Here is a 24197-nt window from a genome sequence, read left to right on the forward strand (position 1 = left end):
GTGACTTTGCTAGCGCTGTTTCTTCATTAATTAGGTCAGAAAACCAAAATCCTACCCCTAACCCTAACCCTAACACCAATCCAGAGAGCTTCGAAGAGAGGGATTTGAACCCAGGACCATTGAATTTCCAAGACGGGTGTTTTGACGCCCCCAGATCTCCTGCTGACAGGCAAGATGTTTCACACAGTTCAAGCGAGTCGGGACTGCTACACATCTCCTGAGGCGAGTTCTTATCGCCTTCAAGGTGTACACGTATCTAACACAAGGCTCTGCTGGGATTCGAACCCAGGGTCTTCTGTTTACAAGACAGGCACTTTAACCAACTAAGCCACAGCGCCTGGTGCTGATAGCTCTCAGCAGGCATGCATTCATGGCAGCGGCCTTGCAATTTAGGCTAGTCACATCGACAGCTTCAACTACACAACTAAGAACCCCCAAGCTGACTTCTTACTGCCTCAATTTGTCCACTCCCGTCTCGTTGTTTGACCGAAGGACAACAGGAAAGGTTCCACCGAGATTTGAACTCGGATCGCTGGATTCAGAGTCCAGAGTGCTAACCATTACACCATGGAACCTTGCTCTCTGGGTGTGTGAGCTGCGGGGCGGCGCAGCATCCAAGGGCTTAGCGCTTGAGCTAGCGGAAGTCCGCTATAAGGGTTTGTCGCGAGACGCGCTCACTGGACACGTGGGACACCGTGCCATCCTCGTTAGTATCGTGGACAGTATCTCCGCCTGTCACGCGGAAGACCGGGGTTCGATTCCCCGACGGGGAGGAATTGAGAGGGCTTTTTGTTTGTAACGCCGATGCACACATCTTGGCAATTTATCCACTCCTCGCTTCGTTGTGGGATCGAAGGACAACAGGAAAGGTTCCACCGATATTTGAACTCGGATCGCTGGATTCAGAGTCCAGAGTGCTAACCATTACACCATGGAACCACTTCAGACTCCCTCGGAGGCCAGAGCCTGCCCAAGCCGTGCGCGTTGCGCTGAATCGGGCGGCAAATGGGTCCATATTGTGCTCAAGCGCCAGGCACATTGGCTATCGAGGCTGCTTTCCTCAAGCTTGTATCATTGACACCAGCGACACTAACCGCATTCCTCGTTAGTATAGTGGACAGTATCTCCGCCTGTCACGTGGAAGACCGGGGTTCGATTCCTCGACGGGGAGGGTTTGAGGATGCTTTTCACCTGTGTCAGAGTTGGCACAGTTGAAAGGCAGGCAACGACACAATGCCCAGATGGCCAATGTGAAGTTGACCGAGCCCACTGTTCCAGAGAGCGACTCGCGCCCGCAGGGGAAGTCAAATCCCTAATCCAGAGAGCGACTCGCGCTCGCTGGTTGAACCCTAATCCCATAGAGGTAGAAAATAACACTAGAGAGGACCCCGCCCCCCTTTTTACGGCAATCTGTAGCGGCCATTATTTGTAGGTAGATCAGAGAAATGGAAATTAATGGAGAACGAGGCTCACCTCTGTCAAAAATGGCTTAATGATGTGAAAATGTCCATCAAAACACTATGCAAGGACAATAGTTGAAGTGTGTTGCTAACTATGTTCATAAAATATATTATTTGATTTTTAGATGTATTTTATCAACTTTTATGATTTAAGTAGATACTTAGCCTGACATTTCAAATCTGGTCTTTGATTAAAGTGTTACTTCATATTTACACAGTTTTAGTTAATTTCTTGACAGGGGTGGGCGTGTTCTCCATTGACTTGCATTGCCTGAAAGTGCGTACCAGTGACGTGCGCTGGGATTTATGGCTGGTGAGGCAACTTTTTCAATATCAGATTTTCAAATAAATAATTGCCAAATAGGCCTACCGACAAGTTCCATATGTCATAGCAGCTTTCTTAACATAAGGTAGGCCTACATATTTTGACATAAGCTTACTGCATTTCCGCAGAGAAAATGCTATTAGATCTCTCTCTCTCTCTCACACACACACACACACACACACACACACACACACACACACACACACACACACACACACACACAAACACACAGGATTCAAACAGTGGTCTCACATAAACTACACAGCACCAATGTGGACAGCAGAGCAGAGCAGAGGAGAGGAGAGTAGTGGAGAGGAGAGGAGAGAAGAGGAGAGGAGAGGAGAGAAGGGGAGGGGAGAGGAGAGGAGGAGAGAAGGGGAGAGAGGAGATGAGAGAGGAGGAGAGGGGAGGAGAAGAGAGAGGAGAGGAGATGAGAGGAGAAAGGAGGAGGAGTGGAGAGGAGCTCAAGGAGAGGAGAGGAGAGGGAGAGGAGAAGAGAGAAGAGGAGAGTAGATGGGAAAAGAGAGGACAGGAGAGGAGATGGGAAAAGAGAGGAGAGGGGGAGAGGAAAGGAGAGAAGAGAGGAGAGGGGGAGAGGAAAGGAGAGGAGAGGAGAGGAGAGGAGAGGAGAGGAGAAGAGGAGGGGAGGTGAGGGGAGAGTAGTGGAGAGTGTAAGCTCCTTCACAGCCCACTGCTCACACACACACACACACACACACAGGATTCAAACAGTGATCTCACATTCCACACAGCAGCAGCAATGTGGACTGAGCATCACGGCGGATGCTCAAGACACACAGGATTCAAAACATGGTGTCATATAGACCGCTGAGCACCACGGCGAACAAACCGGTGTGATGGCTTTTGTGATACGAACTGGATTCTCGTGCACACACACACACACACACACACACACACACACACACACACACACACACACACACACACACACACACACACACACACACACACACACACACACACACACACAGGATTCAGTGGTCCAGACTCGGCGTTGGCGCAGGGGGCGTAGGTAAACAACGGTGGGGCAGTGCCATTTAACAAGTTTGAGTCAAGTTCACCATATAACTGGCGGCAGAGTCACGTTTAGTTCTACCTAGGCTACCTACTGCACAGGCTGCGCTACTAGGCCTGCTAGGCCTACTCCTCCTCCCTACACCAATATGTCTGTTAGAAAGGTGGACACCACATTCAGATCAGACGCGATATGTGTCCAGGATTATACTGTATTTTTATAGGCCGTCAAGATACAAGGCCATTCTCAGTGTTTTCTGGTCTTTGAAAGAGGGGACGCTGATAACCCCAAGCCACACGAGCATTTTGGACAAAAATGCTCTTATGGTGAATATTGAGGTCTGCTTATCAGCGTTCCTTTCACTCCACCACTCGAAAATACAGATCCGATGCTTGCGTTGTAATAGGCTACCGCTTACACAGCAACAATTCACAGTATGCATTCAACAACAGAATATCACCCCACCGGGATGATCCTTCTGGTAGCCTGTGAAATAGATAATGAAGCCAGACGTGGCCGTGATCATGGACAGCTACCACCTCCGGTAGAAAAGACTAGAGTAGACAGAAAATAGGCACGACATGGTGCGTCATTTGAGGACACTCCTCCTGAGAACCGTCAACTATCCCCCTCATCCACATCATACCACTGCGGACCCAAACTCAACCTAAATAGGCTAAACAATAATGACGCTGAAATATTCCACAGTCGTTCATCTTGAGGATGGACATTTCAAAGAATGTCAGACGAGCCGAACCTCAAAGCGTGTATTATACAGCGTTTGATTATTAGAACTATCATTTTAAACTGCCTCGTTAGGATAGCAAGCAGCGTTATCACTTGGGCATAGCCTACTGGGACTGGCAAAGTGAACACACAGCCGCAAACCAAACCAAAATCCAGGAACCCACAACCCCTAGCTATTAGTTTGTTCTGTTGCCAAAATCACTCGTGATGAATTATTCTTTGAGACATGTAGCCATTGCTATGTCATTCAAAACATTCTCACTAGTTGCAGGTTAAGATTACGCCTGAAATGCATATGTGAAACATAGCTACTGTAAAACCAATGCAACCGAACTATTTTTCAAACAACTCTTCCTTCATCTTGACAAAATCAAATAAAACTTAGACCCAAGTCAACGCCACGGCGGGCAAATGTAATAATCAAATTTCCTTACCTTGAAATGCTGTCTTGATTACAGGGCTTCTCGCAATAATATTCTCACGGTTTGACATATCCAACCCAGCTAGCAAACTGCTAACGTTGTTTTGCTTGTTGCCTCCCATTCCACATAGCCAGTCTTTTCGGTTGTTCCACTCACTGTGAAATAATCAAATAATATTCTGTCCAATCTCCTGAATCAATTTCCTCAGCTCTGGTGTCGGTCGTCCATTCTTTATCACGTCTTGTTTCCCTTGGAAATCCAACTTTGAGAATGATCTTAGTTTCGTTATGAAATCCACTTCCATGGTAGCAGTCAACGTGAGCAAGCTAGCCAACACTGATGACTGACTGTATTGAACTTGTATAGTGGCGCTATGACGTCACTGACAAAGCTAGACTCAACGGCAGAATGAGGTTGAGGCCAATGTGTTGCTCGCCGCACTACTCTATTTTTCAATGGGGTTATGCCAAAGCGCGCAGAGTAAAGAAATGATAATCACACGTAGAAAATAGTGAAAACAAATATCAGGAAAATGAGGGCACACCATACATATTTCTATTAAGTGTATAAAAACGTTTAATACAATATTACGAATTGCATACACAGAACGAGCAAAATGGCGCATGCGCTGAAGCTTGTTACTGAGGGATTGCGCAATCTGCGGTGAGGCCAACTCGGGAGTTGGCCCAAATTCAGTGTATTCGGAGCAGGAGGTGGGAAAATAGTGCGGTTTTGGCCACAAAAATGATTGAAAATGATTGAAACTGTTTAAATACTGCACAAATGGTAGTTATGGTAAATATGCTCGAAAACAGTAGTTATTATTGTTACTATTATTCACATTTACTGCATCTCATCATTCTCATGAAGTCTAGAAGAGACAGGTGAGGCACAGCCTCCCCTGCCGTATTGGAGTGCACGTGCCTGGTGCCTACACTACCTACGGAAGTTGGGAAGCTCCAGCTGCCATTTCCCAGTGCTGTCGCAAATTGCTGTGTCCTCTCTAGTGTTATTTTCTACCTCTATGCCTAATCCAGAGAGCGTCTCCGGCTCGCTGGGTTAACCCCAACCCTAACACCAATCCAGAGAGCTTCGAAGAGAGGGATTTGAACCCAGGACCATTGAATTTTCAAGACGGGTGTTTTGACGCCCCCAGATGCCCCCAGACCTCCTGCTGACAGGCATGCTGTTTCACACAGTTCAAGCGAGTCGGGACTGCTAAACAAGTAACATAACCCAAGGCGAATTCTTATCGCCTTCAAGGTGTACACTTTTTCAACACAAGGCACTGCTGGGATTCGAACCCAGGGTCTCCTGTTTACAAGACAGGCGCTTTAACCAACTAAGCCACAGCGCCTGGTGCTGTCATCTCTCAGCAGGCAAGCACGCATGCATTCATGACAGCGGTCTTGCCATTTAGGCTAGTCACATCGACAGCTTCAACTACACACTTAAGAGCCCCGAAGCTGACTTCTTACTGCCTGTAGACAGCTGTCGAACATAAGGCACTGCTGGGATTCGAACCCAGGATCTCCTGTTTACTAGACAGGCGCTTTAACCAACTAAGCCACAGCGCCACTACAGCAGGAAAATTCAAGACATCAGAGGTAACGTCAAATCATGCTCAGCTTTTTCAAGTCGACATTATCCTCGGGTGCCACGCGCCAAAGCGGAGGACTTCACAGCCCAATCCTCGTTAGTATAGTGGACAGTATCTCCGCCTGTCACGCGGAAGACCGGGGTTCGATTCCCCGACGGGGAGGCTTTGAGAGGCCTTTTGGCTTGTAACACTGATGCGCACTTCTTGGCGATTTGCCCACTCCCGTCTCGTTGTTTGACCGAAGGACAACAGGAAAGGTTCCACCGAGATTTGAACTCGGATCGCTGGATTCAGAGTCCAGAGTGCTAACCATTACACCATGGAACCTTGCTCGCTGGGTGTGTGAGCTGCGGGGCCGCGCAGCATCCAAGGGCTTAGCGCTTGAGCTAGCGGAAGTCCGCTATAAGGCTTTGTCACGAGATGCGCTGACTGAACACGTGGGACACCGAAGGACAACAGGAAAGGTTCCACCGAGATTTTGATTAGATCGCTGGATTCAGAGTCCAGAGTGCTAACCATTACACCATGGAACCACTTCACACTTCCGCGGAAGCCAGAGCCTGCCCAAGGCGTGCTCGTTGCGCTGAATCGGGCGGCAAATGCGTGCATATTGTGCTCAAGCGCCAGGCACATTGGCTATCGAGGCTGCTTTCCTCAAGCTTGTGTCACTGACAGCAGCAACACTACCCGCATTCCTCGTTAGTATAGTGGACAGTATCTCCGCCTGTCACGCGGAAGACCGGGGTTCGATTCCCCGACGGGGAGGCTTTGAGGAGGCTTTTCACCTGTGTCAGAGTTGGCACAGTTGAAAGGCAGGCAACGACACAATGCCCAGATGGCCAATGTGAAGTTGACCGAGCCCACTGTTCCAGAGAGCGACTCGCGCCCGCAGGGGAAGTCAAAACCCTAATCCAGAGAGCGACTCGCGCTCGCTGGGTGAACCCTAATCCAGAGAGCGACTCCGGCACGCTGGGTTAACCCTAACACCAATCCAGAGAGCTTCGAAGAGAGGGATTTGAACCCAGGACCATTGAATTTCCAAGACGGGTGTTTTGACGGCCCCAGATGCCCCCACACCTCCTGCTGACAGGCATGATGTTTCACACAGTTCAAGCGAGTCGGGACTGCTACACAAGTAACATCTCTCGAGGCGAGTTCTTATCGCCTTCAAGGTGTACACTTTTTTAACACAAGGCACTGCTGGGATTCGAACCCAGGGTCTCCTGTTTACAAGACAGGCGCTTTAACCAACTAAGCCACAGCGCCTGGTACTGACATCTCTCAGCAGGCATGCAGGCATGCATTCATGGCAGCGGTCTTGCAATTTAGGCTAGTCACATCGACAGCTTCAACTACACACTTAAGAGCCCCGAAGCTGACTTCTTACTGCCTGTAGACAGCTGTCGAACATAAGGCACTGCTGGGATTCGAACCCAGGATCTCCTGTTTACTAGACAGGCACTTTAACCAACTAAGCCACAGCGCCACTACAGCAGGAAAATTCAAGACGACAGAGGTAACGTCAAATCATGCTCAGCTTTGTCAAGTCGACATTATCCTCGGGTGCCACGCGCCAAAGCGGAGGACTTCACAGCCCAATCCTCGTTAGTATAGTGGACAGTATCTCCGCCTGTCACGCGGAAGACCGGGGTTCGATTCCCCGACGGGGAGGCATTGAGAGGCCTTTTGGCTTGTAACACTGATGCGCACATCTTGGCAATTTGTCCACTCCCGTCTCGTTGTTTGACCGAAGGACAACAGGAAAGGTTCCACAGAGATTTGAACTCGGATCGCTGGATTCAGAGTCCAGAGTGCTAACCATTACACCATGGAACCTTGCTCGCTGGGTGTGTGAGCTGCGGGGCCGCGCAGCATCCAAGGGCTTAGCGCTTGAGCTAGCGGAAGTCCGCTATAAGGCTTTGTCACGAGATGCGCTGACTGAACAAGTGGGACACTGTGCTATTCTCGTTAGTATAGTGGACAGTATCTCCGCCTGTCACGCGGAAGACCGGGGTTCGATTCCCCGACGGGGAGGAATTGAGAGGCCTTTTGGCTTGTAAGGCCGATGCACACATCTTGGCAATTTATCCACTCCTCGCTTCGCTGTGGGATCGAAGGACAACAGGAAAGGTTCCACCGAGATTTGAACTCGGATCGCTGGATTCAGAGTCCAGAGTGCTAACCATTACACCATGGAACCACTTCACACTGCCGCGGAAGCCAGAGCCTGCCCAAGGCGTGCTCGTTGCGCTGAATCGGGCGGCAAATGCGTGCATATTGTGCTCAAGCGCCAGGCACATTGGCTATCGAGGCTGCTTTCCTCAAGCTTGTATCACTGACAGCAGCAACACTACCCGCATTCCTCGTTAGTATAGTGGACAGTATCTCCGCCTGTCACGCGGAAGACCGGGGTTCGATTCCCCGACGGGGAGGCTTTGAGGAGGCTTTTCACCTGTGTCAGAGTTGGCACAGTTGAAAGGCAGGCAACGACACAATGCCCAGATGGCCAATGTGAAGTTGACCGAGCCCACTGTTCCAGAGAGCGACTCGCGCCCGCAGGGGAAGTCAAAACCCTAATCCAGAGAGCGACTCGCGCTCGCTGGGTGAACCCTAATCCAGAGAGCGACTCCGGCACGCTGGGTTAACCCTAACACCAATCCAGAGAGCTTCGAAGAGAGGGATTTGAACCCAGGACCATTGAATTTCCAAGACGGGTGTTTTGACGGCCCCAGATGCCCCCACACCTCCTGCTGACAGGCATGATGTTTCACACAGTTCAAGCGAGTCGGGACTGCTACACAAGTAACATCTCTCGAGGCGAGTTCTTATCGCCTTCAAGGTGTACACTTTTTTAACACAAGGCACTGCTGGGATTCGAACCCAGGGTCTCCTGTTTACAAGACAGGCGCTTTAACCAACTAAGCCACAGCGCCTGGTACTGACATCTCTCAGCAGGCATGCAGGCATGCATTCATGGCAGCGGTCTTGCAATTTAGGCTAGTCACATCGACAGCTTCAACTACACACTTAAGAGCCCCGAAGCTGACTTCTTACTGCCTGTAGACAGCTGTCGAACATAAGGCACTGCTGGGATTCGAACCCAGGATCTCCTGTTTACTAGACAGGCACTTTAACCAACTAAGCCACAGCGCCACTACAGAAGGAAAATTCAAGACAACAGAGGTAACGTCAAATCATGCTCAGCTTTGTCAAGTCGACATTATCCTCGGGTGCCACGCGCCAAAGCGGCGGACTTCACAGCCCAATCCTCGTTAGTATAGTGGACAGTATCTCCGCCTGTCACGCGGAAGACCGGGGTTCGATTCCCCGACGGGGAGGCATTGAGAGGCCTTTTGGCTTGTAACACTGATGCGCACATCTTGGCAATTTGTCCACTCCCGTCTCGTTGTTTGACCGAAGGACAACAGGAAAGGTTCCACCGAGATTTGAACTCGGATCGCTGGATTCAGAGTCCAGAGTGCTAACCATTACACCATGGAACCTTGCTCGCTGGGTGTGTGAGCTGCGGGGCCGCGCAGCATCCAAGGGCTTAGCGCTTGAGCTAGCGGAAGTCCGCTATAAGGCTTTGTCACGAGATGCGCTGACTGAACAAGTGGGACACTGTGCTATTCTCGTTAGTATAGTGGACAGTATCTCCGCCTGTCACGCGGAAGACCGGGGTTCGATTCCCCGACGGGGAGGAATTGAGAGGCCTTTTGGCTTGTAAGGCCGATGCACACATCTTGGCAATTTATCCACTCCTCGCTTCGCTGTGGGATCGAAGGACAACAGGAAAGGTTCCACCGAGATTTGAACTCGGATCGCTGGATTCAGAGTCCAGAGTGCTAACCATTACACCATGGAACCACTTCACACTGCCGCGGAAGCCAGAGCCTGCCCAAGGCGTGCTCGTTGCGCTGAATCGGGCGGCAAATGCGTGCATATTGTGCTCAAGCGCCAGGCACATTGGCTATCGAGGCTGCTTTCCTCAAGCTTGTATCATTGACAGCAGCAACACTACCCGCATTCCTCGTTACTATAGTGGACAGTATCTCCGCCTGTCACGCGGAAGACGGGGGTTCGATTCCCCGACGGGGAGGCTTTGAGGAGGCTTTTCACCTGTGTCAGAGTTGGCACAGTTGAAAGGCAGGCAACGACACAATGCCCAGATGGCCAATGTGAAGTTGACCGAGCCCACTGTTCCAGAGAGCGACTCGCGCCCGCAGGGTAAGTCAAAACCCTTATCCAGAGAGCGACTCGCGCTCGCTGGGTGAACCCTAATCCAGAGAGCGACTCCGGCACGCTGGGTTAACCCTAACACCAATCCAGAGAGCTTCGAAGAGAGGGATTTGAAGCCAGGACCATTGAATTTCCAAGACGGGTGTTTTGACGGCCCCAGATGCCCCCACACCTCCTGCTGACAGGCATGATGTTTCACACAGTTCAAGCGAGTCGGGACTGCTACACAAGTAACATCTCTCGAGGCGAGTTCTTATCGCCTTCAAGGTGTACACTTTTTTAACACAAGGCACTGCTGGGATTCGAACCCAGGGTCTCCTGTTTACAAGACAGGCGCTTTAACCAACTAAGCCACAGCGCCTGGTACTGACATCTCTCAGCAGGCATGCAGGCATGCATTCATGGCAGCGGTCTTGCAATTTAGGCTAGTCACATCGACAGCTTCAACTACACACTTAAGAGCCCCGAAGCTGACTTCTTACTGCCTGTAGACAGCTGTCGAACATAAGGCACTGCTGGGATTCGAACCCAGGATCTCCTGTTTACTAGACAGGCGCTTTAACCAACTAAGCCACAGCGCCACTACAGAAGGAAAATTCAAGACAACAGAGGTAACGTCAAATCATGCTCAGCTTTGTCAAGTCGACATTATCCTCGGGTGCCACGCGCCAAAGCGGAGGACTTCACAGCCCAATCCTCGTTAGTATAGTGGACAGTATCTCCGCCTGTCACGCGGAAGACCGGGGTTCGATTCCCCGACGGGGAGGCATTGAGAGGCCTTTTGGCTTGTAACACTGATGCGCACATCTTGGCAATTTGTCCACTCCCGTCTCGTTGTTTGACCGAAGGACAACAGGAAAGGTTCCACCGAGATTTGAACTCGGATCGCTGGATTCAGAGTCCAGAGTGCTAACCATTACACCATGGAACCTTGCTCGCTGGGTGTGTGAGCTGCGGGGCCGCGCAGCATCCAAGGGCTTAGCGCTTGAGCTAGCGGAAGTCCGCTATAAGGCTTTGTCACGAGATGCGCTGACTGAACACGTGGGACACCGTGCCATCCTCGTTAGTATAGTGGACAGTATCTCCGCCTGTCACGCGGAAGACCGGGGTTCGATTCCCCGACGGGGAGGAATTGAGAGGCCTTTTTGCTTGTAAGGCCGATGCACACATCTTGGCAATTTAACCACTACTCGCTTCGCTGTGGGATCGAAGGACAACAGGAAAGGTTCCACCGAGATTTGAACTCGGATCGCTGGATTCAGAGTCCAGAGTGCTAACCATTATACCATAGAACCACTTCACACTGCCGCGGAAGCCAGAGCCTGCCCAAGGCGTGCTCGTTGCGCTGAATCGGGCGGCAAATGCGTGCATATTGTGCTCAAGCGCCAGGCACATTGGCTATCGAGGCTGCTTTCCTCAAGCTTGTGTCACTGACAGCAGCAACACTACCCGCATTCCTCGTTAGTATAGTGGACAGTATCTCAGCCTGTCACGCGGAAGACCGGGGTTCGATTCCCCGACGGGGAGGCTTTGAGGAGGCTTTTCACCTGTGTCAGAGTTGGCACAGTTGAAAGGCAGGCAACGACACAATGCCCAGATGGCCAATGTGAAGTTGACCGAGCCCACTGTTCCAGAGAGCGACTCGCGCCCGCAGGGGAAGTCAAAACACTAATCCAGAGAGCGACTCGCGCTCGCTGGTTGAACCCTAATCCAGAGAGCGACTCCGGCACGCTGGGTTAACCCTAACACCAATCCAGAGAGCTTCGAAGAGAGGGATTTGAACCCAGGACCATTGAATTTCCAAGACGGGCGTTTTGACGGCCCCAGATGCCCCCACACCTCCTGCTGACAGGCATGATGTTTCACACAGTTCAAGCGAGTCGGGACTGCTACACAAGTAACATCTCTCGAGGCGAGTTCTTATCGCCTTCAAGGTGTACACTTTTTTAACACAAGGCACTGCTGGGATTCGAACCCAGGGTCTCCTGTTTACAAGACAGGCGCTTTAACCAACTAAGCCACAGCGCCTGGTACTGACATCTCTCAGCAGGCATGCAAGCATGCATTCGTGGCAGCGGTCTTGCAATTTAGGCTAGTCACATCGACAGCTTCAACTACACACTTAAGAGCCCCGAAGCTGACTTCTTACTGCCTGTAGACAGCTGTCGAACATAAGGCACTGCTGGGATTCGAACCCAGGATCTCCTGTTTACTAGACAGGCGCTTTAACCAACTAAGCCACAGCGCCCCTACAGAAGGAAAATTCAAGACAACAGAGGTAACGTCAAATCATGCTCAGCTTTGTCAAGTCGACATTATCCTTGGGTGCCACGCGCCAAAGCGGAGGACTTCACAGCCCAATCCTCGTTAGTATAGTGGACAGTATCTCCGCCTGTCACGCGGAAGACCGGGGTTCGATTCCCCGACGGGGAGGCATTGAGAGGCCTTTTGGCTTGTAACACTGATGCGCACATCTTGGCAATTTGTCCACTCCCGTCTCGTTGTTTGACCGAAGGACAACAGGAAAGGTTCCACCGAGATTTGAACTCGGATCGCTGGATTCAGAGTCCAGAGTGCTAACCATTACACCATGGAACCACTTCACACTGCCGCGGAAGCCAGAGCCTGCCCAAGGCGTGCTCGTTGCGCTGAATCGGGCGGCAAATGCGTGCATATTGTGCTCAAGCGCCAGGCACATTGGCTATCGAGGCTGCTTTCCTCAAGCTTGTGTCACTGACAGCAGCAGCACTACCCGCATTCCTCGTTAGTATAGTGGACAGTACCTCCACCTGTCACGCGGAAGACCGGGGTTCGATTCCCCGACGGGGAGGCTTTGAGGATGCTTTTCACCTGTGTCAGAGTTGGCACAGTTGAAAGGCAGGCAACGACACAATGCCCAGATGGCCAATGTGAAGTTGAGCGAGCCCAATGTTCCAGAGAGCCACTCGCGCCCGCAGGGGAAGTCAAAACACTAATCCAGAGAGCGACTCGCGCTCGCTGGTTGAACCCTAATCCAGAGAGCGACTCCGGCACGCTGGGTTAACCCCAACCCTAACACCAATCCAGAAAGCTTCGAAGAGAGGGCTTTGAACCCAGAACCATTGAATTTCCAAGACGGGCGTTTTGACGGCCCCAGATGCCCCCACACCTCCTGCTGACAGGCATGATGTTTCACACAGTTCAAGCGAGTCGGGACTGCTACACAAGTAACATCTCTCGAGGCGAGTTCTTATCGCCTTCAAGGTGTACACTTTTTTAACACAAGGCACTGCTGGGATTCGAACCCAGGGTCTCCTGTTTACAAGACAGGCGCTTTAACCAACTAAGCCACAGCGCCTGGTACTGACATCTCTCAGCAGGCATGCAGGCATGCATTCATGGCAGCGGTCTTGCAATTTAGGCTAGTCACATCGACAGCTTCAACTACACACTTAACCCTTTAACGCATAACATGGGTCTAAATAGACCCGGCTGAGTTTAAAATTTCTATATCTTTGTAAGAATACAATTTTCTTACTCGGCACTCCATGAATTCCTCAATTGACTTGTTTTTGTCCCTTAGATGACTTAATTTATTTTTATACATCATAACTTTTTGCGTGAAAACACTTTTTTGGTTACTACCCCTTTAACGCATAACATGGGTCTAAATAGACCCGCATTCATTTCCTATGTAATTTCATCACAAGCTTAATGTCTCTTAGCCATATTGAAAAAGGATTTTGATTATTTTACTAAAAGTCCAACTTTTTATCATTTATGGAGTATTAACTCCCAACATCAATACTTATTTTAAATACTTGATGGTTATTCTTTGATATAAAAGTAATTTTATATAACTACATGATATTTAGACACATGGGTCTAAATAGACCCGCATTCATTTCCTATGTAATTTCATCACAAGCTTAATGTCTCCTAGCCATATTTAAACAGGATTTTGATTCTTTTACTAAAAGTCCATCTTTTTTTTGATCATTTATGGAGTATTAACTCCCAACATCAATACTTATTTTAAATTCTTGATGGTTATTCTTTGATATAGAAGTCATTTTATATAACTATATGATATTTAGACACATGGGTCTAAATAGACCCGCATTCATTTCCTATGTAATTTCATCACAAGCTTAATGTCTCTTAGCCATATTGAGAAAGGATTTTGATTCTTTTACTAAAAATTCAACTTTTTTCTTTTATGGAGTATTAACTCCCAACATTAATACTTAATTCAAATACTTCATGGTTATTCTTTGAAATAGACATCTTTTTATACAATTATATGATATTTACACACATGGGTCAAAAATGATCCGCATTCATTTTTTATATACACTGTGTGCAGAATTATTAGGCAAACATGTTTTTTGACCATATTGTCTTTTTTATGCTTATTTTCCAACAGGAATGTATATGAACTTGAAAACCTATCGGATTTAAGCATTCCAGGCCATGCATATTTGTATAAAAATATGGGGCTGTGGTCGAAGGTGCCCAACACCTTATATCAGGTGTGCATAATTATTAGGCAAGATGTTGGTCACTTTACCACAGAATTATGAAATGCATCATTACAAAGTCATCATGCTCGTAAGAAATGTCACAGCCAAAAATTGAGGAGAATTTAAGGTGGAGCTACAAAAAAGTATTACCCTGCAGTCCTATAATATTACGCAACATAAACCTACACCAAGTGTCCAGAAGAACAGGGCATTGAGCACTCAGAGATATGGCCAAGGTACGAAGGGATGACACTAGACAAGTTAATTAAGTCAAGACTGGGTCAAAAATACCTGGGGACAGAGTTTTCAAAGTTAGGCCTATTATGGACTTGGGAAAGTGACTCTTGACAGACAGGGTGGATGAGCCCATGGCTGGATCATTGAGAGGAAGACATTTGCATCTTTTGAAGATCATGGTATTTATGCCGTAATTTGCTGGCATTTGAGTGGAACTCAGGAACTCATGTAAGTGTGCACATTGCTGATCTAGACATAGACTCATCTACCTGGTCCATTAACAGTCACATTCACTAGTTCATAAAACCATTGAAAAACCTGTCTAAAGACATTTCTTGACCCAGTCTTGATTTCAGTTTCTTGTTGAGTGGTCTTCAGGTTTCAGCCTGTTTTCCCTTGCCCATGTCTCTGAGTGCTGAATACAATGTTCTTGTGGACACTCAATGTAGGTTTCAGTTCTGGAATATAACAGCACTGCAGGTAATAGTTTTGTGGTAGTTTCATCTTCAATTCTTCTAAATCTGGCAGTGACTTTGTGAGCTCATGTCATGTGACACTGATGGCTTTGTAATGATGCTTTAGACGGATGTGACCAATATTTCAAGACAGCCACACCCCTCTGGAAGACATCAAAATTGTTTATAGTATTTTTGGAGTTTGTTAGATGTCTTTTGTGGCATATTTTCCCATAGGAAAACAAAGTTGCCTAATAATTATGCACATTAATTATGCCCTGATATAGGCTATTGGGCTCCTCCGATCACACCGTCTCTTATTACACAAATATGCATGACCTGGAATGCTTAAATCCAATAGGTCAGCAGTGGTCAACAGAGGTCAAAAACTGTTCGCAGTTTATTTGTTCCTGACTGGAATCCTTTTAAATATATTTTAGTTCCTAACGTGAAACACTTCAGACTTAGGCTATGTCTGCAATAATGGGGGAAATTATTTGTGTGTTTATTCATGTAAGATACCAAAAATAACACCTATTTTGTGCATTAGCAGCCTAAATCACAACTTTTAATCCATTAGCTATTAAAATACATTAATTGTGGAAGTTATCATAGTGAAAGATTAAGACTTCCCTTAGAAATGAATGCGGGCCATTTTCGATCCATGTCTAGAAATTAGTGATTTAATTCCAAATTCATGTTTATTTGTAAAATAAAAATATAAGAACATTTTAAAAAATACTTTTTTGAATTAAGGACCACCTATGTAATTACTTTTAGAAGAATTATGGGATAAAATGTATTGGTTTTAGAAGTTGTGTGAGAGAATACATGATTAATGCTCAGAAATACATTGGAAATGAATGCGGGTCTATTTAGACCCATGTTATGCGTTAGTGTGAGTCCAATGGCTTATGCATTAAAGGGTTAAGAGCCCCGAAGCTGACTTCTTACTGCCTGTAGACAGCTGTCGAACAAAAGGCACTGCTGGGATTCGGACCCAGGATCTCCTGTTTACTAGACAGGCGCTTTAACACTAGAACTACCAGGATTTTTCTGCCTACCTAGAAGTACCAGAGAGGGGTCATTTGACCCTTCGGCTTTTACCTAATACACTAATCACTCATTTTGTTATGGTAATGAGGCTGTTAGGGGCTGTGTGTGGGGTGAGGGGTGAGGGGGTCACACCTTACAGTGCTAACAGCCAAGACAAACAGGGACAGACAGCTTCTTCCCAAGGGCTGTCAGCCTCCAAAATCACCACAGGTAAATAGCAACTTGCATGAAGATATCAGCAGCAAAGACAGATAGCACAGTTTGGCGGACAGTGTGGCACAGTTTTTTCTCACATTAGTCTAGGCAGGATTTCTGAAAAGGTGCTTATTTAAGGTCCTGAAGGCAAATCATGTTAATTTTCGGCATACAACTGATTTAGGGGTATTCAAGGGTGCTGAATCCAAATCTGCCGTATGCCGGACGCAAAAATGTACCGAAATGCCTCAAAACGGGCAAAATCCAATATGGCCGCCGCCACCGTGTTAAAATCCTGCAATCACTTTTCTTTTGGACTAAATAAGGTATGACTTTGAAAATAGCACTTATTTTTATGTTTTCAGACATGGGGAAAGCCATTATGTCATCAGATTTAAGCTCAGATTGGAGGAAAATGCTTATGTCATTGGCTGGCAGCCATTTTAAAAGCAGAGAGCCTCATATTGTCAACGATTTTTAACATTCTTACTAATCTTTCAAGATCCACAGAAAAAAATGCTCTTTGTTTCTGTGAACACAAATACTACAGAAAACTGCACTGAACTGTCTACTTTCACCTGAAAAAAGAAGTTTGTGTCTACCTTTTTCCATTCTTTAGTTATGGGCAGTAGAACATTGGATGACCCCACAAAAAAGCACAGATTTTTGACCCCAAAATACTGCACTTCTCACTGCCCATATTTTTGCTTTAAGGACATATTGTCTTTGATAGTGTTCATGTTTGATATACAACATTTTCAGGGGGTTTGAAGGGTGCTTAATGCCTTTAATTCCCATAGTACATCAAAACGAAGGAATCCAATATGGCCGCCGTCACCAGTCTACAGTGTACATTTCTTTGATTACACAAGGTAAACTCTTAAGTAGGCCTACATTATGTAGCATCAGGTTTTCATACAAGGATAATTAATATCCATACTCAGATTTAAGATAGATATCAAAGGAAATTATTTCAGTGTAGACTGAATTCATAGGCAAAAAGGGAAATAAATCTGGTGCCACACGGATGTCTATTTTCTGTTATTTATTTTTTTAGTGCAGTGAGACTAACGTTTCGACATGCGTCTTCATCAGAGTCCTCAGGAGGACTCTGATGAAGACGCATGTCGAAACGTTAGTCTCACTGCACTAAAAAAATAAATAACAGAAAATAGACATCCGTGTGGCACCAGATTTATTTCCCTTTTTGCCTATGTTTTGGTCCTGCTCTGGTTGCACCGGATTGTTAATTTAGAAGCGCGGAGTGCGTATCTCCTTTGTTTTAGACTGAATTCATGTTTGCAACAGGAGATTATCTTTTCCATAAATTGACCATTTGTATTTAAATCTCTCCCTATCACTTTTAATGCATTATACCATGAAAAATGTTCCCACCTCAAACCACCACACAATGTTTCCACACCTCTTCACCCATAAAAAATAAATGACCACAAGAGTCTGAAATCGAATATTTTCTAATATTATCCTTTGTACAATGGGAATTACTTCATGTTTGCCGGTTTAATTGCTGTGCTCAGATCACTGTATATCTAGGCCTATAAAGGGGATCAAGAGGCAGACTGATGTGAATAATATATAGAATAGAATAGAATAGAATAGAATAGAATAGAATGTACAGATAAGGGAGTGGCATTGTGTGTGTGTGTGTGTGTGTGTGTGTGTGTGTGTGTGTGTGTGTGTGTGTGTGTGTGTGTGTGTGTGTGTGTGTGTGTGTGTGTGTGTGTGTGTGTGTGTGTGTGTGTGTGAATATATACACAAAGGACATACTCAGGCTGGTATTGCACATCAGTCATCCAAAGTTATTGCATAGATTGTCTTGCTTAATGTACATATTTCAGCTGAGATGGCCACTCTGTGACAATTATAACCATTAATTACAAGGCTGGCCTTTATTCTGTAGTACAGCAAGAATTCAGCTCAACACATTGCACTGTATCAATTATTTCACAACAACCGGAGGATGGAAGGAGATCAGGGGAACAAGAGATTGTAATGAACAGTCAGACAGTCCATGTGTGTGAAGTGTGGTTTTAGTCTTTGGTCCTTACTTTGATGATACATCTGTAGTGCCAATGATACATCTGTAGAGACCCAAGAACTCAGAACCAGGATAATGTCCAAGACAATGTTTTAGCTCTGTGACAGTGGGAAGTTCAGAGAGGGCTAGGTCTATTCTCGCTATAGGTGTGCCTCCTGAAGGCAGCAATGATCTCTTTGGTTTTCTTTTCTTTTCTTTTCTTTCTTTTCTTTTCATTCAGAGCTAGATAAATTTGTCTCGGTCTCTGTACACCAGGCTGCCACCTTCACTCCCTTTTGCTGGCCATGCTGCAGTCATGGACGGATAGACTTTAGATGGGGGCTCAGCATGCAGCCATGTGGGGATCCAGCCCTGCTGAACAGGGGAGCAGGAGGAAAAGAGAGTCTGTCTGTTATCTTCTGTTGGTAGAATTGTGCAAGTATAGACTTTAAATTGGCCTAGTTAAAATATACTGGAATGTACATCTGCAGTGTATCAATAACGGTGCTCAGCTGGAGAGAGAGAGCCAATGGCAGGCAGAAGAGCAAGTGGTAGTTTTAAGGTGCCTAGGCACAGAAATGGGCACTTCCCTGTCTTTCTCACAGCACATGAACACAATACTCAAAAATGGACTGCTAATTAACCCATTTTGTCCTACGCCCTTTTTGGGAAAGGGTGCCCTCTTCCTACTAAATCCGCAATGTCTCAACCTCTGAAGCACATACAAACAGTACAATACAATGAGTTACATTTAAAAGCCAATACCCTCCCCTTGCATTGTAATGTGTTCATTCAGCATCTTGATAGTTTAGCTGTTTTATTAACTATGTGGGTATGTTAGACTAACATACCCACATAGTTAATAAAACAGCTAAAATCTCAAGATCCTGAAAAACCTATATGTGTTTCCAGGACACAATGGGTTAAGTTATACGAGGAGGAGGTATCAAAAATCAGAATGTCCTTGCTGACTTGGAATGTCCTTTTTTGAATATTGTGTTCATGTGCTGTGAGAAAGACAGGAGGGTGCCCATTTCTATTAGCCTTGCGCACCATCCTACGTATTTCCGCCAAGAGACTTGACTCCACACTACTTCTGATACCAGTTTATAGGCCTATATATACCAAATATATATGCACATACAGTCACCCTCCTCTACTCTAACCAAAATTGTTTACTTGGTATACTAAGTTAACCTATTCCTAATCACCCCTCCTTGAGTTGCTGAATTGCAGCAACTGCTTGACTCCATGTACTCCATGCCACTTCTTGCAGATGCAGTGTTGGATGAGGCAAGCACAAGTTGTGATGTCTTTGTGGGCCTTGAGAATACATGGGTTCTAAATTTTGTTTATAACCTGACTGCGAACCTAGCCGCGCACAACTCAGCCTCTGATTGTTGGAAACCGCTGTCTGTCAAAAAAAAATAGCTCACATGGTTGGCTGCCAGTGTCTTGCCCCTCTTCATAACATTGTGTTGATAAACAATGAGAACCCATGTATAAGTGGCAGATACAGGACCAGTGGGACTAAAGCCCTGTTCAATACCACCCATCCCACTTCGGTGACTGGCAGGAGGATAGGAAGGGGTATGTGGGCCTGACTCAATATAGAGATTTGATAATGTGGGGCATTTTATGTAACCATGTGACATCTGAATTAGATAGGACTGATCATTGCAAAACACCATACTTTGCTTTTGTTGCATTTGCAGCCAAAGTGCCATGCAGTGCATGATATTGTGTGTCCTGCCAAATCACTGGAGAGGAGGAGGTTGATAGGCCTAATGGTTGGGAATGAGTTAACATATATCAAGTAAATTCCTCACAATAACATGTACTGTTTTGATCCACGTTTCACCTTTCCACCATTCAAAGATATATTGTAAGCACCGCAATAAAATCGGCAAACAATGAATTCCTAATGCACAAAATGTAGATGTGCATATTATATTTAGGCACATTCAGACTTATGTGTGTAAATTTGTCTCATAATGGAAGAGGTGGATTGAGGTGGAAATATTGCATCATGTTATAATAAGCATTAAAATAAAAGTGGAAGTAGAGAAAACATTTTCATTCAAAAGAACAGCTTATTGACATGAAAGTCAACTGTCACTTGTAAACATGAATTCAACCTATGAAATCATGTCCTTTGATTCTAATCTTTAATCTGAGTATGGAGATGAATTCTCCATGTATGACAACCTATAGCTACAATGTAATTAAGAGTCCACCTTGTCTGGTGATGGCGTCCATATTCGATTAATTCATTTTGAGGTAGGCCTATTAAAGAGGTTTTGAGCCTAATACACAGCATATTTGAATATTTGAATTAAGCACCCTTCAAAACCCCTGAAAATGCTGCATATCAAACATGAACACTATCAAAGACACTTTGTCCTTAAAGCACAAATGTGGGTTGAGACAAGTGCAGTATTTTGGGGTCAAAAAATATTGTTTTTTTTTTGGTGTCACCCTATGTTCCTGTTGCAATCATGAATTCAGACTACACTGAAATAATTTCCTTTGATATCTATCTTAAATCTGAGTATGGAAATTAATTCTCCCTGTATGAGAACCTAATGCTACATAATGTACTTAAGAGTTTACCTTGTGTAATCAAAGAAACATACACTGTAGACTGGTGACGGCGGCCATATTGGATTCCTTCATTTTGATGTACTATGGGAATATACATTTATTTATACATCATATTGGCATTAAGCACCCTTCAAACCCCCTGAAAATGTTGCACATCAAACATGAACACTATCAAAGACAATATGTCCTTAAAGCAAAACTATGGGCAGAGAGAAGTGCAGTATTTTGGGGTCAAAAATCAGTGTTTTTTTGTGGTGTCATCCCATGTTCTACTGCCCATAACTAAAGAATGGAAAAGGGTAGACTCAAACTTCTTTTTTCAGGTGAAAGTAGACAGTTCAGTGTTGTTTTCTGTAGTATTTGTGTTCACAGAGACAAAGAGCATTTTTTCTGTGAATCTTGAAAGATTAGTAAAAATGTTAAAAATCGCTGACAATATGAGGCTCTCTGTTTTTAAAATGGCTGCCAGCCAATGACATAAGCATTTTCTTCCAATCTGAGCTTAAATCTGATGACATAATGGCTTTCCCCATGTCTGAAAACATAAAAATAAGTTCTATTTTCAAATTCATACCTTATTTAGTCCAAAAGAAAAGTGATTGCAGGATTTTAACACGGTGGCGGCGGCCATATTGGATTTTGCCCGTTTAAGGCATTTCGGTACATTTTTGCGTCCGGCATACGGCAGATTTGGATTCAGCACCCTTGAATACCCCTTAATCAGTTGTATGCCGAAATTTAACACGATTTGCCTTCAGGTGTCAACTTTTTGGAAAAATGACCCTGACTAAATTGGTTTGGCTCATTTCTTGAAACTGAGATGTCATTCTCAAAACATGGACAAATCCCAAAACTAATTTGCAGTTCCTCACAACAGAATGGCATTTATCATTGCTTTCATCAAATTTCAAATGATTTGTACATGTCTCAATCATTTAGTACATCCTTGCAAATGGCTATGTACAAGTATCCTACAGTTAACACAATCAGCTTACATTTAGTAGAATTTTCAAATGAATGTACCTTGCTGATCTGTCCCAATTGGTTGATTCTCAGTGTAATGGTTGTCCTGAAAACATGTCAGCACATTTTCTTCATATAAGTCATCAATGAACTTGTGAATGTCCCATGTGATCATGACGTATCATATGACTGCAACCAGATAATGGTTGAATTACAGTTTTTCTCGATTGGTTTGGCTCATTTCTTGAAACTGAGATGACATTCCTATAACCATTGGGTCATTTGGCCAAACATTCTTACACTTTTGCACAACAGTTCAGATAACTAGCAAAATGTCATATACCTCCCAAAACACCTCATTCTTGCATCAGCACTAAACCGTCTCACATATAAATAGTCAATACCATCAACATGGCATAGATCCTTCTCAATTGCTTTGGCTCATTTGCATTCATTTAGTCCTTCTGTCAAAATAAACTGGATGGTTCAGCATAACTACATGGATCCTCATCACTCGCTCATATCACCCCAAAAACAGTTTACCCATGTGTCAAAACTAAATTTCTTCCCCACATATATCATCAGTACCAGTGGCGTAACAACTCGGTCACGGGCCCCGGTGCGAGTATCCAGCACAGGCCCTCGGAGGTTGTGCTAATTTTATTTAGGATATTTTATCTTGCCATTACCGGTGAAAGGGGGGGGCTATATTCTTTGCAATTGCAATAGCATATTGAATGCTGCAACAATGTGCACATTTACATCATTGAGTATTTAAGTTATCTGTCCCAAAAAAACAGGACAAACGCAAAGAAAGGCTTTCGGAATGTGTCTAGAGACCAGTTGAGACAGGGACAGGGGACTGGAGACAGTAGCAGTATGTGCGTGTGTGCTTGCGAGCGCATGGTGCCTGCTGACAGCAGGCTACACAGACGAGGGAGACAACCCTGCTGATCTTAAGCACCCCAGTTTAAACTTCATAAAAAATAACACTAAGGACTTAAAAGATAGATAGCACAATCAACAGGATATGCCTTCAGAGTTCAATTTTCCACTGCCCCACATACACAAGGTGCCATTGCAAAGTAGTTTTGCATCCTTTGGTATCATCAAATAACGGCGCAATATGCAATGCTGGTTATGGAAGACAGTCCCGGCTACCATAAACATGGGAAAAGATGGAGACGGTGCATGAATGGAAACACAACATCCAAGACAACCATGACAACACATTGGTGACAGCCCACCAGTAAAACATACACAGATAGAGCTCTACACACACACAGAATCGCCCACTTATTTAGATGTATTTCTCCCCTCCCCTAGCTGACGACTCGAGTCCACTTCGTAACATAGCCAAGCTAACAGAAGAACTTAAAGATCGCCTCTCAACGTTATTTCATTAATACTGCCGTGTTCCCCAATGTTATTGAATGTGTTAGGCGTTGGTCCTGTTTTAAAAAACGCGCTGGTTGCTTTGTTTCAAGACGTTTTTGCAAGCTGGCAAGGTGGCTTGTGGAGAAACGAGAGAGTGTTCCGTGTTTCTCGTGGAAATGCGTCTCTGATTGGCTCACTCCTCCTGCTCTCGAAGAAACGCGTCTCTGATTGGCTCAGTCCTCTAGTTCTTGGAGAGAATGTAATGGCAAACAGAGTCGCCACTTCCCCGGGTGGTACTGCACTATAGGGGCGCCAGCGGAGGCGTGCAGGCTACATTCAGGGCTGTGCTCTTTCGACAGCGACCCCTAGGCTTGCTGCAGGCACTGAGCAACCAGAGTGAGTTGGCTTTATGTATGAGGCTTTGTGCTGTGTGTGTACCTGAGAGTAGCAACCAGCTGATAGCTAAGCTAAGCTATGTTTCGGGCCACCAGACGTTGCTTGTTTTGAAAACAAGCAGAAAAAAAATACTCGACATGTTTTTAGATAAATGGGTCGATATAAACCTTTGTGGGCAACGCCTTCTTTCGACGTGACGAAACACAGAAAGGCTTTCGTGATTTGCTCGTTTCTCTGCATTATTTATGTAAATTGGGAAACACCGGGAAACACAGCCAGGAGAGTTGACGCACCGCTATGAGAGCCTTGCAAGTGAGTTTAACTTGGGGTGACCGTCCGATCTTCGAAAGGAGTGAGTAAAACTGAGTTTTATCGGAAGTTGGCCTTTAACTTATATTATGCTAACAGGAGAAACGGTAGATGATAAAAGCAACATGGAGTGGAGATGCTGTTAGCAAGTCAGCACAACTAGTTGTCAATTGGAGGACACACAACTAAGTTATAACGCAACGCTGGGAATAACTGCAGCAATACCGCTGTCATAG

The 24197-nt window shown here is 45.6% G+C and overlaps 30 non-coding genes across 30 annotated transcripts; 8 read left to right on the forward strand and 22 right to left on the reverse strand.

The window, feature by feature from the left end:
- Positions 1-264: 264 nt before the first annotated feature.
- On the reverse strand, positions 265-338 carry trnat-ugu (transfer RNA threonine (anticodon UGU)). The gene has a single exon. It is a non-coding gene; the product is annotated as a tRNA-Thr (tRNA).
- A 165-nt stretch (positions 339-503) lies between these two features.
- On the reverse strand, positions 504-575 carry trnaq-cug (transfer RNA glutamine (anticodon CUG)). The gene has a single exon. It is a non-coding gene; the product is annotated as a tRNA-Gln (tRNA).
- Positions 576-867: 292 nt separating this feature from the next.
- trnaq-cug (transfer RNA glutamine (anticodon CUG)) lies at positions 868-939 on the reverse strand. Its single transcript has one exon. It is a non-coding gene; the product is annotated as a tRNA-Gln (tRNA).
- A 4334-nt stretch (positions 940-5273) lies between these two features.
- On the reverse strand, positions 5274-5347 carry trnat-ugu (transfer RNA threonine (anticodon UGU)). Its single transcript has one exon. It is a non-coding gene; the product is annotated as a tRNA-Thr (tRNA).
- A 146-nt stretch (positions 5348-5493) lies between these two features.
- trnat-agu (transfer RNA threonine (anticodon AGU)) lies at positions 5494-5567 on the reverse strand. The gene has a single exon. It is a non-coding gene; the product is annotated as a tRNA-Thr (tRNA).
- A 113-nt stretch (positions 5568-5680) lies between these two features.
- On the forward strand, positions 5681-5752 carry trnad-guc (transfer RNA aspartic acid (anticodon GUC)). Its single transcript has one exon. It is a non-coding gene; the product is annotated as a tRNA-Asp (tRNA).
- Positions 5753-5845: 93 nt separating this feature from the next.
- On the reverse strand, positions 5846-5917 carry trnaq-cug (transfer RNA glutamine (anticodon CUG)). The gene has a single exon. It is a non-coding gene; the product is annotated as a tRNA-Gln (tRNA).
- Positions 5918-6283: 366 nt separating this feature from the next.
- Positions 6284-6355, forward strand: trnad-guc (transfer RNA aspartic acid (anticodon GUC)). The gene has a single exon. It is a non-coding gene; the product is annotated as a tRNA-Asp (tRNA).
- A 427-nt stretch (positions 6356-6782) lies between these two features.
- trnat-ugu (transfer RNA threonine (anticodon UGU)) lies at positions 6783-6856 on the reverse strand. The gene has a single exon. It is a non-coding gene; the product is annotated as a tRNA-Thr (tRNA).
- Positions 6857-7002: 146 nt separating this feature from the next.
- Positions 7003-7076, reverse strand: trnat-agu (transfer RNA threonine (anticodon AGU)). The gene has a single exon. It is a non-coding gene; the product is annotated as a tRNA-Thr (tRNA).
- Positions 7077-7189: 113 nt separating this feature from the next.
- On the forward strand, positions 7190-7261 carry trnad-guc (transfer RNA aspartic acid (anticodon GUC)). The gene has a single exon. It is a non-coding gene; the product is annotated as a tRNA-Asp (tRNA).
- Positions 7262-7354: 93 nt separating this feature from the next.
- On the reverse strand, positions 7355-7426 carry trnaq-cug (transfer RNA glutamine (anticodon CUG)). Its single transcript has one exon. It is a non-coding gene; the product is annotated as a tRNA-Gln (tRNA).
- Positions 7427-7718: 292 nt separating this feature from the next.
- On the reverse strand, positions 7719-7790 carry trnaq-cug (transfer RNA glutamine (anticodon CUG)). The gene has a single exon. It is a non-coding gene; the product is annotated as a tRNA-Gln (tRNA).
- Positions 7791-7950: 160 nt separating this feature from the next.
- On the forward strand, positions 7951-8022 carry trnad-guc (transfer RNA aspartic acid (anticodon GUC)). Its single transcript has one exon. It is a non-coding gene; the product is annotated as a tRNA-Asp (tRNA).
- A 427-nt stretch (positions 8023-8449) lies between these two features.
- trnat-ugu (transfer RNA threonine (anticodon UGU)) lies at positions 8450-8523 on the reverse strand. The gene has a single exon. It is a non-coding gene; the product is annotated as a tRNA-Thr (tRNA).
- Positions 8524-8669: 146 nt separating this feature from the next.
- Positions 8670-8743, reverse strand: trnat-agu (transfer RNA threonine (anticodon AGU)). The gene has a single exon. It is a non-coding gene; the product is annotated as a tRNA-Thr (tRNA).
- Positions 8744-8856: 113 nt separating this feature from the next.
- Positions 8857-8928, forward strand: trnad-guc (transfer RNA aspartic acid (anticodon GUC)). The gene has a single exon. It is a non-coding gene; the product is annotated as a tRNA-Asp (tRNA).
- A 93-nt stretch (positions 8929-9021) lies between these two features.
- On the reverse strand, positions 9022-9093 carry trnaq-cug (transfer RNA glutamine (anticodon CUG)). Its single transcript has one exon. It is a non-coding gene; the product is annotated as a tRNA-Gln (tRNA).
- Positions 9094-9385: 292 nt separating this feature from the next.
- trnaq-cug (transfer RNA glutamine (anticodon CUG)) lies at positions 9386-9457 on the reverse strand. Its single transcript has one exon. It is a non-coding gene; the product is annotated as a tRNA-Gln (tRNA).
- Positions 9458-10116: 659 nt separating this feature from the next.
- Positions 10117-10190, reverse strand: trnat-ugu (transfer RNA threonine (anticodon UGU)). The gene has a single exon. It is a non-coding gene; the product is annotated as a tRNA-Thr (tRNA).
- A 146-nt stretch (positions 10191-10336) lies between these two features.
- On the reverse strand, positions 10337-10410 carry trnat-agu (transfer RNA threonine (anticodon AGU)). The gene has a single exon. It is a non-coding gene; the product is annotated as a tRNA-Thr (tRNA).
- A 113-nt stretch (positions 10411-10523) lies between these two features.
- On the forward strand, positions 10524-10595 carry trnad-guc (transfer RNA aspartic acid (anticodon GUC)). The gene has a single exon. It is a non-coding gene; the product is annotated as a tRNA-Asp (tRNA).
- Positions 10596-10688: 93 nt separating this feature from the next.
- Positions 10689-10760, reverse strand: trnaq-cug (transfer RNA glutamine (anticodon CUG)). Its single transcript has one exon. It is a non-coding gene; the product is annotated as a tRNA-Gln (tRNA).
- A 126-nt stretch (positions 10761-10886) lies between these two features.
- Positions 10887-10958, forward strand: trnad-guc (transfer RNA aspartic acid (anticodon GUC)). The gene has a single exon. It is a non-coding gene; the product is annotated as a tRNA-Asp (tRNA).
- A 94-nt stretch (positions 10959-11052) lies between these two features.
- On the reverse strand, positions 11053-11124 carry trnaq-cug (transfer RNA glutamine (anticodon CUG)). The gene has a single exon. It is a non-coding gene; the product is annotated as a tRNA-Gln (tRNA).
- A 659-nt stretch (positions 11125-11783) lies between these two features.
- trnat-ugu (transfer RNA threonine (anticodon UGU)) lies at positions 11784-11857 on the reverse strand. The gene has a single exon. It is a non-coding gene; the product is annotated as a tRNA-Thr (tRNA).
- Positions 11858-12003: 146 nt separating this feature from the next.
- Positions 12004-12077, reverse strand: trnat-agu (transfer RNA threonine (anticodon AGU)). Its single transcript has one exon. It is a non-coding gene; the product is annotated as a tRNA-Thr (tRNA).
- A 113-nt stretch (positions 12078-12190) lies between these two features.
- Positions 12191-12262, forward strand: trnad-guc (transfer RNA aspartic acid (anticodon GUC)). Its single transcript has one exon. It is a non-coding gene; the product is annotated as a tRNA-Asp (tRNA).
- Positions 12263-12355: 93 nt separating this feature from the next.
- On the reverse strand, positions 12356-12427 carry trnaq-cug (transfer RNA glutamine (anticodon CUG)). The gene has a single exon. It is a non-coding gene; the product is annotated as a tRNA-Gln (tRNA).
- Positions 12428-13092: 665 nt separating this feature from the next.
- On the reverse strand, positions 13093-13166 carry trnat-ugu (transfer RNA threonine (anticodon UGU)). The gene has a single exon. It is a non-coding gene; the product is annotated as a tRNA-Thr (tRNA).
- Positions 13167-24197: the final 11031 nt, after the last annotated feature.

This window comes from Engraulis encrasicolus, chromosome 18 (assembly GCF_034702125.1).
Source record: "Engraulis encrasicolus isolate BLACKSEA-1 chromosome 18, IST_EnEncr_1.0, whole genome shotgun sequence".
NCBI classification, from domain to species: domain Eukaryota; kingdom Metazoa; phylum Chordata; class Actinopteri; order Clupeiformes; family Engraulidae; genus Engraulis; species Engraulis encrasicolus.